At 34.7% G+C, this 15,099-nt stretch overlaps 1 long non-coding RNA gene across 1 annotated transcript; it reads left to right on the top strand.

Annotated features, from left to right (window-relative positions):
* The first annotated feature begins 9,450 nt into the window (after positions 1-9,450).
* Positions 9,451-13,120, top strand: LOC130721939 (uncharacterized). The gene is made up of 3 exons (XR_009013724.1): positions 9,451-9,784; positions 10,936-11,071; positions 11,421-13,120. It is a non-coding gene; the product is annotated as an uncharacterized LOC130721939 (long non-coding RNA).
* The last annotated feature ends 1,979 nt before the right edge of the window (positions 13,121-15,099 follow it).

The following is a 15,099-nucleotide window of genomic DNA, read 5'->3' as shown; positions in this document are numbered from 1 at the left end:
ATCCCTGGTATTTCAAAACCCTAGAATTTCTCGACAATGAAGACTTTTTCTATTCAGAGCTTCAAATGAATATTCTACACGCGTACACCCATTTCTCTTGATGATTTCAATCTTTCTTCCGAAGGAAGTTTTCCATTCCGACATTCGCTGCAAAAAGCAACTTATCGGGTAAAATAGTTTTATACCGACTATGCTTTAGTTGCCAAAAATACAAGGAGACCTCTTTATAGTTTTGGAATTCTTATGCCAAAACATATCTAATAATTCATGGAGAATGACGCCGGAAAAATCAGATTCGCGAAACTTTCATTTTCCCGCGAATTTCCACCTTCTATATATAGCCAAGAAATGAGAAAAAAACAAATATCTTACCCATTTCTTCCCAAGGAGGCCGCGAGTTTGCTAAGGAGAGGAGGAGAAGAGATTTTGTTCAATCCTTGCTTGATCGTTGATTAATCAGTTGCTGCTTCAAGGTTTCGAGGTATAGTCGCTAATCCTTACCTCTGATCGCTTTTTCCATAGCTTTTCTGTAGAGTTTTCTGAGTGGATAGTTTATGGGTTTTTGCAAAACTATCCTGAATCTTTCATTTCTGATTCTAAACCTCTTCTATATGTGCCCAAGATCACTTCTGCCGGGTTAGATTTTCCGTTATGTCGCCGGAATTCCGCCGGAATCAATTTGAACCTAAAATACCCATTTTTGGAGTTTTTTTGTGTTAAGCTTCAACCTTTAGGCTGAAAACTATCGCCTTAGCTTAGTGCTAGTAGGATTAGTTGTCATAAACGTCGTTGGTGACGTCCCTGCAAAATTTTATTTTTGGGATTTCAGTTTTGAAAATCCTAAGTTAAAAATCATGACCAAAATACCCCTGCGACAGTTTTTGATCCGATAATTTTTCCGAGTTCAGAATACCCTTAGTTACGGCTTATGAAAGCATAGGAATCAAGTTTGAACGAAGAAAAATCGAGCCCCATAATTAACCAAAGTGGCCGAGCCCTATTAGGGGGGAGGAGGAAAATTTCCTTTTCCGAAAACTTGTCTTTTCGCGCTAGATTATCGTACCTTAGAGTATAGATTACTTCGAGTAACCTTAGTAAGTATCGATAGCTTAGTTTCCGATAGATTCTGATAGTATTCTGTGATTTTATTGTAAAGGTGCTTTTGAGGAATTCCCTGAGGAACAAGGCTTTGTTGGTGAGGAAGCACTAGTTGATCATTCTGGAGATCTTTCAGGTGAGGGCTTCTCACTGAATCTCTAGTTAATGCTTAGGGTCGATGTTTCGACATTGTTTACTGTTTATGCACTGGGATTGTGAGTGATTGGAAAATGTTTTCTGAGGCTTCGGCTGACAATGTAGATGATTCATCTACTGAATGTTTTTGAGATTGTCTTACATGCTATGTGCTATGTGGGTAATTTAGGATGTGTGGTGCATGCTTTATATGCTAAGTGCTAAGTGTTTATGATGCGATTTATTGATATATGACATGTTGTTGATTGTGATGATTTAAATATGCTCTGTACTGGAATCTGAGTTTCTGAATGGTGAGAATAGCGGGCAGGTCATGCCGATTTTATTTTGAGAGTTTTGAGAAAGTTTGATAGGACGAACGAGGTTCGGGCCTTGATTTTGTTTAGTGGATCGAGACATCCTCTGGAAGCGACTTGGGATTGGTAGATCCTGTAAATGTATAAGACTTGCGATAAGACAAAATGGAATCTATTTTATAAAGAAAACTCATAAGACCTTAAATAACCTCTAAATCTTTAAGTAATGATAATAACCTCGAAGGAAGGCATTGAAAGTCAAATCTTAGTTTTGGAAAAACGAGGAGTGTCGTTGGATCAAAGTGTGGAGTATGTTTGTTGTTGTGCTGTTGGAGCAGCGTTGGTTGTTGTGCTGTTGGAGCAGCGTTTGTTGTTGTGCTGTTGGAGCAGCTATGTTGTGGGGCTATCCTGGGGATAAGTCCGAGGAACCGTTAGTTCCCGAGTATGTGATACTCTTGTGCTGTTGGAGCAGCTATGTGTGTTGTGAAGTGTGTCTTTTGTCGCAGAATCGACTTTGCCTTAGGGTAAGATTTTAGAGACTTTAATTTACCTAGAACACGTGGCGACGTGTCGAGTGAGGACGGAGACGTTGTCTGACTAATCATCCTGCATTCATGCAACATTAATGGGGTATTAACACAGGACGTACTCTGGACCTCGTCGGATTCCAAAATGGTCATAAGACCCGGATTTCCGTGATAGAGCGTCTGTAGACGTCTCTTGTAGCAGACCGAAATGGCAGACCTACGGGTTACGGCTGATCTGACTACCGTTGTTGTTGGAGTAAGAGGCACGCGGGCCGAAATGGCACCACCGTGGCTGGTGAAGGGCTGATCTGTTGATGTCCATCCGTTCCGGATTGCATATTGGTTGACTGGGTTAACCTGCATACATATCACGCAACATGCATACTGACTTAGTTGATGAGTGTGGTTGCTATTTGATAAACTTACTTGGAACACGCTAATTGTTATTATTGTCGTTATGATTTTGTGGAACATGCAACCCTAGGAATGATATCTCTAGTTATAAGCCTAAGTGGCTATCTATTATTTGTACCTATTGGGTTTATTATCTACATAGTTCTTTAGAGTTGACCCTCGCGTCTTCTGTGTGTGTTTTGGCGGACAACGCTTTTTGTCAGATGAATATTGCGGATTGGTACACCATGGTCCACCCTTCGGGGGGGGATTAGGTATGAGATGATCGATCAGGACGATCCCGGGTCGTGGGTGGTTGACCCCGCGAGCCATCGAGCGACGTATTCGGGGCGCATCATGGAGGATCACGTGGATAGCGGAGGACTTCTGAGGTCAGGAGTGTTGAGGCGATGCTCTATCAGCTTCAACTTGCCACCGGGCGTTCACTGCGGACCAGGATTCGGAGGAGCACCGCCGCCACCGTCATCTTCAGAGGAGGAGGATCCCTCGTAGGAGATTCCAGTGGGAGTGCCTTCGGCAGGGTCTAGTGCACCCTCTGTTGCGATCATTGATGATCGGGGTTCGGGCCCTAAGCCCGTGAGTCCAGCATCGGAACGCACTGCGGTTGCGAGGGGAGGACGGATAGGGCTGGTAGACTTGGTCGTTCTGGATTCTGATTCAGACGACGATCATGCTAGCACATAGTTTTGAGTGTTGGTATGAGCTCCTCGAGTTAGGATTAGTGTAGGAGTAGAGTTTTAGCTCTGACAGTCTTGCTTCATTTGTTACTTAGGGGACAGGGTAGATCCGCCTATAGCTTTTTGTGTGGTTTCCTTACGGGAATCACAGAGAGTTGGTTGGACTTAGGAGGTCTTATTTTCAGGCCATTGGGTCAGCTGATTCTCAGTTTTTGAGGGATAGTGTTGCGGGCACTTCATCTTTTCATTTGGTTTGTATATATTGCCTACGGGCATTGCACTTTTCTTTCCGTCACTGGAGGTTACTCGTGACGAGGTTGCTACTACAGCGGGGGCTGTTTATATATTGTATATTAGTTCTGATTTTTGTTATTGTTGGGTTTTATTTAATTCCGTCTTGTCTTAGTTATTATTATAAAAAAAAAATATTCACGTTTTTCCGCATTAAGTTTATTTTGGTTACTAAAGTGACGCCACCGAAATCGGGGTGTTACACTCTCTCTCTCTCTCTCTCTCTCTCTCTCGCATTTTCCCTCCTGATTTGGGGTTTCCTTGTTCTGTTTCAATCCCATCTTAGGCGATTGTGTGGATTTTGGTGAATTTGTGAAAAATGAAGAAGGCAGGAGGGTTTGGTGAAGGAGAAAGATGAAGAAGCCAGAAGGATGAAGAACATGTTTTGGATTTAGGGTTGAATTGAGATCTGGGTTAGTTTTTTGATTCAGGATTCTTTTTAAATCAATAATTTTAATTTAACTTTTAATTATCTAGGTGTAAAATAATTTAAATTCCACATTGGCTTCATTAATCTAGTCAGCATGACATCTCAACACTCGGCAGAGATTCGCCCTCCGGCGAGGACTTACTTCAAATGTTGTGCAAACGTGAGGACCATTTGCTAAATGTTTTCTAGGAGGGACCTACCTCAGGCTGCAAGACAAACACAATGACCAATTTGAGCTTTAATAATAAGCAACGCATATCAGTAAGGAAACAGAGGTGAAGGTTGTGTTTGGTAGAAGAGAGTTAGCAAAGAGAGAAGAGGAAAAGAGAGAGATAGAGAAGAGAAACTCAATCCACCTCCTTCTGGTTTGAAGCCACCATGAAGAGAGAGATGAATTTTGGTGGGCCACACCTATTTTTTCCAATCTCTCTTATTTGCGAAGAATTGTGCATCTCCATTTTTTGTTGGCTTTCCTATTATACCCTCACCACTAAAAAACTCACTTGATATGCAATATTGAAAATAAATTTGCTGGAATCAAATTATTGGCTTGTTACCTTCATCAATTGATTGTTCTACTAGTGTTTTATACTCGCGCGTTGCACGGGGAATTTGTCTATTGTATTTGAAACATCAATCAATATTTTAAATTATAAAAAATTTAAGATACTAAGAATGTAAGAACAATCATAATAAAGATGTAGATATTTAAAGAACATAAATTCAGACACTCAATTCTATTGCTTTGTAAGCATATACTGAATTAACTAATATAAAGTGGCCAAAAAGATAAACTATCATTAAGACTTATTTTAGCTTCCAGATGTTGCATAGAAATTATATCAAAACTTATTTCTCTATACTCGTTCCCCTCGTATGAACTTTTAATTCTTTAAACATAAATAAATATAAATTATATATGTACTAATGTTTTCTAATCTCCGCACAAAAAAATTTATCATCAAATTGAGAGTTGCCCAAAAATAAAAACATGATATTGTGTTGTATAGTATAGAAATTATATCAAAACTTATTTCTCTATTAAAATTTTCATGCTTGTTTCCTTTGTATGAACTTTTAATTCTTTAAACATAAATAAATATAAATTATATCTGTACTAATATTTTCTAATCTCTGCACAAATATTTTTATCATCAAATTATCAAACAGTTAATTATATTTACATCTAAAGTTGGTTTTAAAAACTAAAAAAGTACTGAAATGATATTAAAATTAATTTTTATGTTAGTATTAACATGGAATTATCTGTATGCGAATATATTAATAGTTCTCTAGTCGTCGTTACGACACATAATTTTAAATGTTACACTTAGATTAGTTTATGAAGCATAAGCCATAAATTACATACATGGAAGTGAAGAGAGATTTTCCATGACATAATTCACTTTCAAGCAGTGGCCGAGGCACAAGGGTGACTTGTCCATGCTTAGTCACCCGTGAATTTTAGGAATGTCTCAAGAAAAAAAATTGAAGCAGTGTGAGACTTGAGAAGGAGAGGAGGGAGTGGAAGGTTGAGCTGAGAGGAAGGGGTGATCTCTTTGTTGTTTGCGTTTCTCTTTCAGATTAAGTAGACATTCTTTTGAACCTCTATGTTATCCACTAACATTTGAAATTAGAAATAGATATTAGGGTTTTGTTACATATGGGCCTTTTTTATTAGACGTGAAAGCTACTGGGCTGCACTATTTTTGACATTAGAGTTGCACCTCTTTCCAATATACGAAGCATTTGATAGCATTTTTTGTGTGTTAATTTTTAAACAATCCTCTAAAACTATTTGAAATAAATTTGAATCTGTGGTATTTAAAGTAAATATAAATTTAACTTCTCAGTTAAAATTTGTTAATTATTTAATATCAATTTTTGTAATTTTGTAATCTACTATATAATTTTTTAAAATGATATATTTAATTTACAGCGGCTATACCGGACAGACCACAATTCAACTACATTTGATCTAATGAATGGTGAACCAATTCCCTCACTGATTTGATCAACGGTCCAGTTTTAATAACCTTGTTAATCGGTCTGATTATATGAGATTAAATTTGTGATTCTTGTGTTTTGCTTGTAAAAAAAAGTTATAAAAGTTATGCACACCAACTGTTTGTAAAATGTCCCCTTTAAGTTTTGGCCTTCAACAAATGAATTTCTTCTTAGGTTGGACTGCTACTTCATTCTTGTTTTGTTTATGTTTTTTTTTTTGCACATTCTTTAGTTGATAAAAATTGAAATTTTCTTACAAATTATGTTCCTTTATATCTTAGTCCCCCCTTTCTGAAGTTCATGCCTCCGCCTCTGCTTTCAAGTCAAATAATATACACCATTAAGGTATCATTTGATAGTTAGATTGTCCTAAAATTATGATGCATCACCGACTAATAAACTTGGAAGAAAAGAGAAAAGTTACTCTGACACAAAAACACAGTTCACTGAAAATTTGTCTTTTAATCAAAAAACTTGGATTAAATATAAAATATGATTCAAAACCTTATATATTCTACAACTAAAAGAAACTACTCACTACAAATACCATAACAACTTTTCTTTGGACTTTGAGATGAGATCAACCCCCCATTCTCCCAAAACTTTCTTTCACCAGAAAAATAAAGTTTGCAGACTAAAGATCCAACCCAAGGACAATGATGATGATAGCATTTAAAAATTATCACAATACTTGACCAGACTCAACTTCCTTGATGCAAAGCAACCGCAATTGAGGAGACATGCTCATAGAATGAAGCATAATTATCTCATAACAATGAAGAAAAACCTGATACACAAATGAAAAGAAAAACTTATAAGAAAATAAGAATAAACAATGACAGCTAAGTTCAACCTGTCAATGAAACTGAAATCTAGTGAAGAAAGGATTTGAATTTCATCATTTAAGCATTCTCATCTTATCTCGGCTAGCAAGTTAACTCAAAAGAGAAGGAACATCAATTATTTAGCCTTCATGCATCATAACCAACTTGAAAAGAAATATAATGAATGATTAAACATAAAAGAGATCTTTGATACCAAATATCTGAGTTGAAGCCATGGGGAAAATCAGCAAGCAGCTCCGAGCACTTGTAACTTGTGGTCTCCACAATCTAGCATGAATCTCACCAATGAAGTAATCACAATCCAGAGGGGGAAAAGCTTATAAAAAATTCTCACATCGAACCTGAATAAGAAACTCACCACTCACACGAACTTAGATTCTTCTTTCTTCTCTTATCAATTATTTGTTTCTATAGTTTCTTCTCGTTAGGATTCTCTTCCTCCTACTCATAAAAGAACAAAGAAATAAAATGAAAACAGAAAATAAGAACCCAAATAAATATTGATAATCCAAAGCAAGAAGAGAAAGAGTAGAGAACTGAATACCTTGAAACGCGAGATGGGGATTTGACTCATACAGGAAGACACCGCAAGCTCCTTCTTTTTGAAAAAAAAAACTCAGGGCAGAAGATGAATTAGTTTCAATTGCAAAATTCAGATAAGGGACATTGGAATAAATATATCAAAAGAGGATGATGAAAATAATCGAATTACTCAATAACATTTATGTCAAACACTTACACAATTATCACATTACACAATTATCAGCACCACATGAAGCAAGTTGCATACTCGAGTGATCTTCCTAATTTTTCCTCAATGTCAACCGGTTCACAGTAGATGCATATAGGGGAGGAGATGACTGATGCAGGAATAGTAATGAGTAATCTAGGTAAATCTTAAATAATTAAGGCAAATCTTTTAAAATTTTATTAAAAAGTTTATTAGATTTAAAATTACCTTTAACAAATTGGTTCCAAGAATTGTTATGAAAATAAATTTTAGGTGAAGAAAAAGTTTATTTTTACAATATTAATTAAATTTTATGTTATTTTTATTGAATTTTCAGATTTTTATTTAATTAAGGATTTTAAGATAAATTAAGATAAAATCAAGAAATAAACAACCTAAATCCTAATCAAATCTAAAATTTAAAAATATAATAAATAAAGATAGATAAAAACTATCAAAATCTAGCAAATCACAATAAAACTCATAAAATCCTGAATTAATTAAAAATCAGTAAATTCAATTAAAATACCATAAAAATTAATTAATACTCTAAAAATAAATCAAAAATAAATTAAGATAAAATCAAGAAATAAACAACCTAAATCCTAATCAAATCTAAAATTAAAAAATGTATTTTTTTATGAGAATTATCCTGAGAATGACACGTGAATTTTTTTTTTATGAGAATTAACGTGAGAATTACACGTCACTAAGAATTAACGTGAGAATGACACATCACTAAATTAGTCTGATAGAAGTTCTTCTTTTCTAATATATATTGATATTGATTTATGGTTTTTGTTGAAAGTTATATTTACAGTTAATAATAATAAAAAATTATAGAATTAATAAACGAATACTAAAAATTAATTTAAAAAACAGAATTATATGTTAAAATTACGAAAATATAAAATTTTAAAACAAAAATATTTAAAATAATTGGATAAAAATTAAAGGGTGAAAATGTCATTTCATACAAAAAGTTTCTCTTCTATCTCTCTTCGCTTTTTATCATACCAAACAACTTCTAAATTTACTCTATTTCTCATTTATTTCTCTCCACTCAACTTCTCTCTTCTCTACTCTCTCTTCTCTAACTCTCTCTTCTCTACCAAACAAAGCAGAAAAGAAAAAGATACGGAAGTAGTCTTGGTAAGGAAACAAAGGTGAAAAGAAATGGATAAGGAAGAAGACTTGGATTGTATCAATCAATATTAATTCATGTTAGTTGAAACTCTTTGCAAGAAGTAGGGTTGTCCATAATTTCATGACCTGACCGAATCCGTTGAGTCTGATATGAAAAATAAGGCCATGGACGAGTTAAAACGGGTCCATGGGTTAAAGGATAAGGGTTCAAATGGATAAATTTAGTCGGTTTCGGTTCAAAAAAATTGAAACAATTGAGACCGAAATCGACCACATGTAATGATATAGATTTTAAAATTTGAAATAGATTCTAGCCGTTGGATCAAACGGTACAAACTGTACTTGCGTCAGAGTGTGGTACACTACTAAAAAAACGTGATTTACCGAGGGATTTTAGCGAGGGAACAAAATCCCTCGCTATTAGCGACGGAATGTGATGGAATTAGCGACGGATTCATGTTTTTGGAATAAAAAAGATGTTTTCAAATTTAGCGACGGAATTAGCAACAGATTAATAATCTCGATGTTTTTCCGTCGCTAATTCCCTCGCTAATATTATTTTAATATTTTATCTTCGAATTTAGCGACGAATCATTACCGTCGTTGGTGTGCTCCCGTCGCTAAATGTCTTTTTTCCGTCGCTAAAACTTTTGATTTTGTTATTTAAAAATGACAATTTTGTGCTCTAGAGGTTTGAACCTTGGACTTCCCTAGCAAAACAAAACAAATTGGGCTTAGCCATTTCAACTAAATATTTTTTATTGCAATAGGTTGAAATATATTTACTATTACTTTTAAAGTTTTCAAGTCCTAATTATTAGTTCGAACCTGGGACTTCCCAAGCACTTGCACAATTCACACACTCATCCTCTCCAACGAAAAACCCTAAGTCTCGGTTTTCTCAGAAATTTCACGCTCATGGCCGCCGCCGTCGCTCTTGCTCCACTTTCACCGCCGCTCCTGCGCTGTTCACCTCGTCGTCGCTCGTGCTCGTGCTCGTGCTCTACTATTTTATCTGTCCCTTGCTAACTCTCTTTCTCTCTTTGTCTCCAAAAGGATCTTCATACACTACCACTCTTGCGCAACGTGCAATTCATAAAAGGGAAGGCTTGGAGGAAGAAGATAACCTACCACTTTCATCTGAACTTTAAATACGCTTAATTTATGGTAATTTTTTGTGTGTTCTGTTGTGGGTTCATGAATTGGGGGTTCTGTGTTGCCTTCATGCTTGGCAGCTCTCAAATTCATGAGGTCATAAAAACTTAGGGTTGTGATTTTGTTGCTGTCTTGAGTGAATTTATTGAATAAGTTTTAATTTGCAATGTCTAATCTTGGTCATTTATAGTTAAATTCTCATGTTGTTGCTTGCTGCGATTTACGTTTGATTTTTTTTGTAAAGCTTGTAATCTTTGGGGAAAAAATATTTGGTGTTGTAACTTGGTGCTTAAACTTGCTTACTTTTTAGATAAATGGTAACGGGTTGCCGAATAGAGCCTTCAAAATTTTTGGAAAAAGATTTCCTTCATGAATTTTGAGGTGGAATTCGCATGAGGAGTGTGTGATTTATGATTATCATATAGATGGTAGAAAAATTGTTTTGTTTTATTTTACGTGTTGTGAAACTTTTGCTGCTGCATGTCTCTAAATTGTGGTGCAAAATGAGGTTGATTGTGTGATGGATATTTTGTTGTACTTTCTATAATAAGTTAATGATCCAATTGATGAACTCTTCTTGCCTTAGCCCTTGAACATGTTGAAATTTATACTACTGTTTGGAAATTCTTTTTTCTGCTATTATTTAGTTCAAATTTGTTTATGAGCTTAGCTTATATGTTGATTTAAGTGTTAGATTTGAAGAGTTTAAGTTTGGTGAGTTGTGGATATGAAATTGATCTTGGTATATGGTGAAGGGTGGAAAAATCGTGCGATTATGTTGTGCTTGAGAAATTTGGATTCTTGAGAATGTTATTACTGAGTTTATGGCCGGGAGATGTTTTTGAGCAATAATTTCTCATGAGATATGTCTTATGGATGAGTAGTTGACTTTGGAAAATTAATTTACTTGTGTATATGTTCTTGGAATTCAGTATTTAAACAAGTGCTGCATCTTGAAAGTCTTTTAGGTAAGGTTTTTAGAGTTATTATTTAATAGGGTTTGTAATTCCCCCAACTTACCTTTTCTTAGAGTGAGTTCACTCCCACCTATGCTTTAGGTTTCCCTCTATTTTCCTTTCTCCTCCTCCCACTTCTCTCCCATTTCTCCTAGCTTGTCTTTTTCTCTCCCTTGCTAATTCTCTTTCTTTCTCTGTCTCCAAAAGGATCTTCATACACTATCAAAGGGAAGGCATTGGAGGAAGAAGATAACCTAACACCCTTGCGCAGCTTGCGATTCATACAAGGCAGGATGGAGTTCTAAACTTGCTGCGATTTACATTTGGGGGAAAAAAATACATGGTGTTGTATCTCTGTGTTGCCTTCATGTTTGCTGCGATTTAAAGTTGCGTTTTTTTATGAGATAAATTGATTGGGTTGCTCAATAGAGCCTTAAAAAGATTTGGAAAAAATATCTCTTTGATGAATTTTCATGGTGGAATTAGCATGAGGAATGTGTGTGGTTTATGAAGATTATTTGTATCAAATTCAGAGTTGAGCTTATTTGTATCAAATTCCTTTCCCTTTCGGTTACTTTTATTTTTGAGCTCACCTTAAGAGATGGTTTTTGCAGTTGTACAAAAATACTTACTAATCATTGTTTCTTTCATGATTCATTGAGTTTGATGTTGATTTGCTTCCCCATGTACAGGTTTGGGTTGGAACTTGCGGTTTCATCTCCTCTATAAGCCTCGACATCTCAGGATAGAGGGAGCAATCAACTTTGCGTTTCCCTTCTGTGGACATGAAGCTGCTTGAATCAAGAGGTACATCCCTATCTGTCTAAGTTTGAAGCTGCTGAATGAAGGGTTTGACACATGTGCTTGTGGGTAAAATCGTTGTTGGGACTTAACTTTATGGGTTCTCACTATTTTCAACAATAATCTTTACTGAATTGCTACCATATGTTGCTTTAAAACCTTGCTTGCATGAGTTAAATATGAGGATTCAAGCCTTTAAAGTTTATTTTAGCTTGAAATCCATGTTATGTTTTAGTACCCTTTCCTTGTTTTGTCAATTTACTTACATATTGATGAATGCTTTGATTTAAGCTTGACTATGCTTTTAAATTGAGAATTCATTTACTGAACTGCTACTAATTGGTTGCTTATTGTGTGTGTTAGAAACATGGATGTGCCTGAAAATAGGAAATCAATGGACAATAGATTCCTCATAGGAATCTATTAGCGAGGGAATGAAAATAAAAATGTCAGGCTATTAGCGACGGACACTTCCGTCGCAAACAGCGACAGACTGCTATGTTCCGTCTTAAATAGCGACAGAGTATTCCGTCGCAAATAGCGACGGCTAGTTATGTTCTGTCGTAAATAGCGACAGACTCTCCCGTCGGAAATAGCGACGGATATATGGGATAATCCTGTAAAGATTTAGCGACGGAAATATATAAGTTAGCGACGACCATTTTTCGTCGCTAATACCGACGGATTTAATTTTCCATCGTTAGATTTTTAGCGACGCCACTTAGCACGGCGGATGGCGTTCCTTCGGTAATTCCGTCGCTAAATGTTTTGCGACGAATTTTTGCTTATTTAGCGACAGATTTTGTCTCTCGCTAAATAGCTTATTTTAGTAGTGGTACTGTTTGATTGAGACCTTTTGCCGTAAAGATGTAATATGTCATATTGTAAGTAGCGTAGGTCTGAACTTCTATCCGTTGGTGTACAAATATGACAATTTGATAGTGACACCACCGTCCTTTCTCTTCATCATAACAATTGTGGCAGACATGTGATTTCTTCTATGGAACTTTTGTACAAAACTTTCTTAACTTCTTCGGAAAGTATACTTGATTTGACTTTGTAGCTTGTCTTTATATATATTTTAATGGGGGTTGTCTAAATAACCTTGATAAAAACCGGGTTAAATCACTTTTTAATGAGGTGTTCCAATGGTATTGTAACATGAGTTTTTATAAATTCCAACTCATTTCAATATTTTTTTTTTTTATATTTTCATAATACTCATTTTATTAAATAATCTATTTGCATAATAAACCAATCAATTGAGATAATAACACATAACTCCTTTTAAAGAAAAACCCTAAGAATCCTTACGACATTTGGAAGCTCTCCAAGCTCTGCCATTTTTTTTCTACCTACCATAGGTGCAGCAGCACTAAATGTTTTTAAAATATAAGAATAATTGTCATATGGAACAAAAATTAAATCAATTTTTTTAAGTTTAAGAAAATAATAGGACAATTGGGTTATGTCTAATTTTCAGCTTTGCAAGTGTTGAGGGACTGCAACAATAATTGAATATGGTATCAATCCTTGTTGCTTAAGTTTTGCACACTAAGATTAATTGTGAGAAGACCTTTTCTATTTTCTTTGCCAGATCTCGTGAATTCCTTCAGCAAGGAGGCCAAGAAGAAGAGCGGACAAACTGGATTCAAATTATATGGAAGAATTAGGGATTAGAGTTCTCAATTATTTCTTTACGGAAAATGAGTTATGTGTTATTATCCTTATTGATTGGTCTATTATTTTTTTTTTGATAATTGATTGGTTTATTGTGCAAATAGATTATTTAATAAAATGAGTATTATGAAAATATAAAATAGAAAGAATATTGAAATGAGTTGGAATTTATAAAAATACATGTTATAATATCATTGGAACACTCATCAAAGGGTAATTTAACCCAATTTTTATCAAGGGTCATTTAGACAACTCCACTTTAATGCTGAAAAAATAATAAACTACATATGAAATATTTTGACGTCCATCGCATAAATCACCGCACTGATATATATTAAGATATATAGTTTATACAACAGGAAGATTGAATCAAATAAATTCACTTATTTACTGCCCATATTCAACAAAAAAAAAAATTAAAATCACTTATTGCACGTTAAATGTCCACATACAAGTCAATTGAAACTGCAACTTAAGAAGTAAATAATTTATAAGTTATAGAAAATAAGTTTATTATAAGCTGAAACATACAACTTTTAATTTGTGTTTTTAAAAGTTTTAATAAGATTCAATATGTGGAAAACTAAAGTAACCGTGGAGAAATAAATACTATACCTTACCTTTGACTTCAAAATAAATAATATAATAGGATTATACAATAGTAAGAGCACTAGTAAAATCTCAAATGGCCTCCAATTTCAAACTTCTCTTCTTCACTCTCCTCCTTTGCATAGTTTTCAAAGGTACTATACTACAACTCTTATCTGTAGCATGCATATGTCACATTGTATTTCTTTTATTAAATTTTTAATTCATTGCTTATATTATTTCAGCTCATGGACAATGCTCCTTAAGGGACATTAGCATTAGACAAAAAGAAACATCAGATTGGGCACATGGCATGCGTGTGGTGCGTGTTAACATCACCAACAACTGTTCATGCACTCAGTCAGAAGTGAAGCTTGATTGCTCTCAATTTCAAACAACTTTTTCTGTGGACCCAGCAATCTTGAATGTTTCTGGGGATGAATGTATTCTAAAAAATGGCCAACCAATTAGACCTTTTGAAACTGTCACTTTCCTCTATGCGTGGGAACCTAAGTTTTCATTTCAACCAATTTCTTCTCAAATTGCATGTTCTTAAGTATGAGGATTTGTAATTTTCTTTTTTCCATCTCATAAGGTGAACAATATACAATTTGCACTACAAATGCTCTTGTTATTGTTCTGTTTCTTTAGTTCTTGTTATTGTTCTGTTTCTTTAGTTCTTTTGTAGCTTTAAGGAACTGATGCTCTCGTATTGAAGTTTTGAATGAACTGATCAATGTGAAAATTTAGAGGCTCTTATAATTAAATTTTTCCTGAAAATGCACAAGCAATACTGAGGTAGAATTCCTCAATAAATACAAAATAAACCAATGCAAATAAATAGATATTTCTTTCTGAGATTAAAATGACAACAAAACTAGACCACAAGATTCATCATCGCGCGACTACATATATCTATAAAAACCAACATGATGGTACTTCCTTAAATTAAAGGAGTCAATTCAGTAGTGCAAAGCTTGATCATTTAATATTCAAGAAAAAACACACTTCTATTTTAAAGTCAAGAAATCGAGAAAAGCGTTGAGAAATATATTGATAAAATTAAAACCATGATCATCTCCTATTGAAGAAGTAATCTCTCTGGTCAAATGGTTGCATTACAATTCCAATCCTGACATATAGGTAAGAATATTTATTACCTTTATATCAAACTTTGATAGTAGGGCTTCGTTGAGGCCAATTAGTCCCCTCAGCATGAATACTTGTTTTAGGTAATTACTCAACTCATAAAGAAATCTATAACCAACAGAACTGACTATGGTTACTTTTACGGTTCCTTTT

Source organism: Lotus japonicus, chromosome 6 (genome assembly GCF_012489685.1).
Source record: "Lotus japonicus ecotype B-129 chromosome 6, LjGifu_v1.2".
NCBI lineage: Eukaryota > Viridiplantae > Streptophyta > Magnoliopsida > Fabales > Fabaceae > Lotus > Lotus japonicus.
This window is presented reverse-complemented; position numbering and strand designations above follow the sequence as displayed.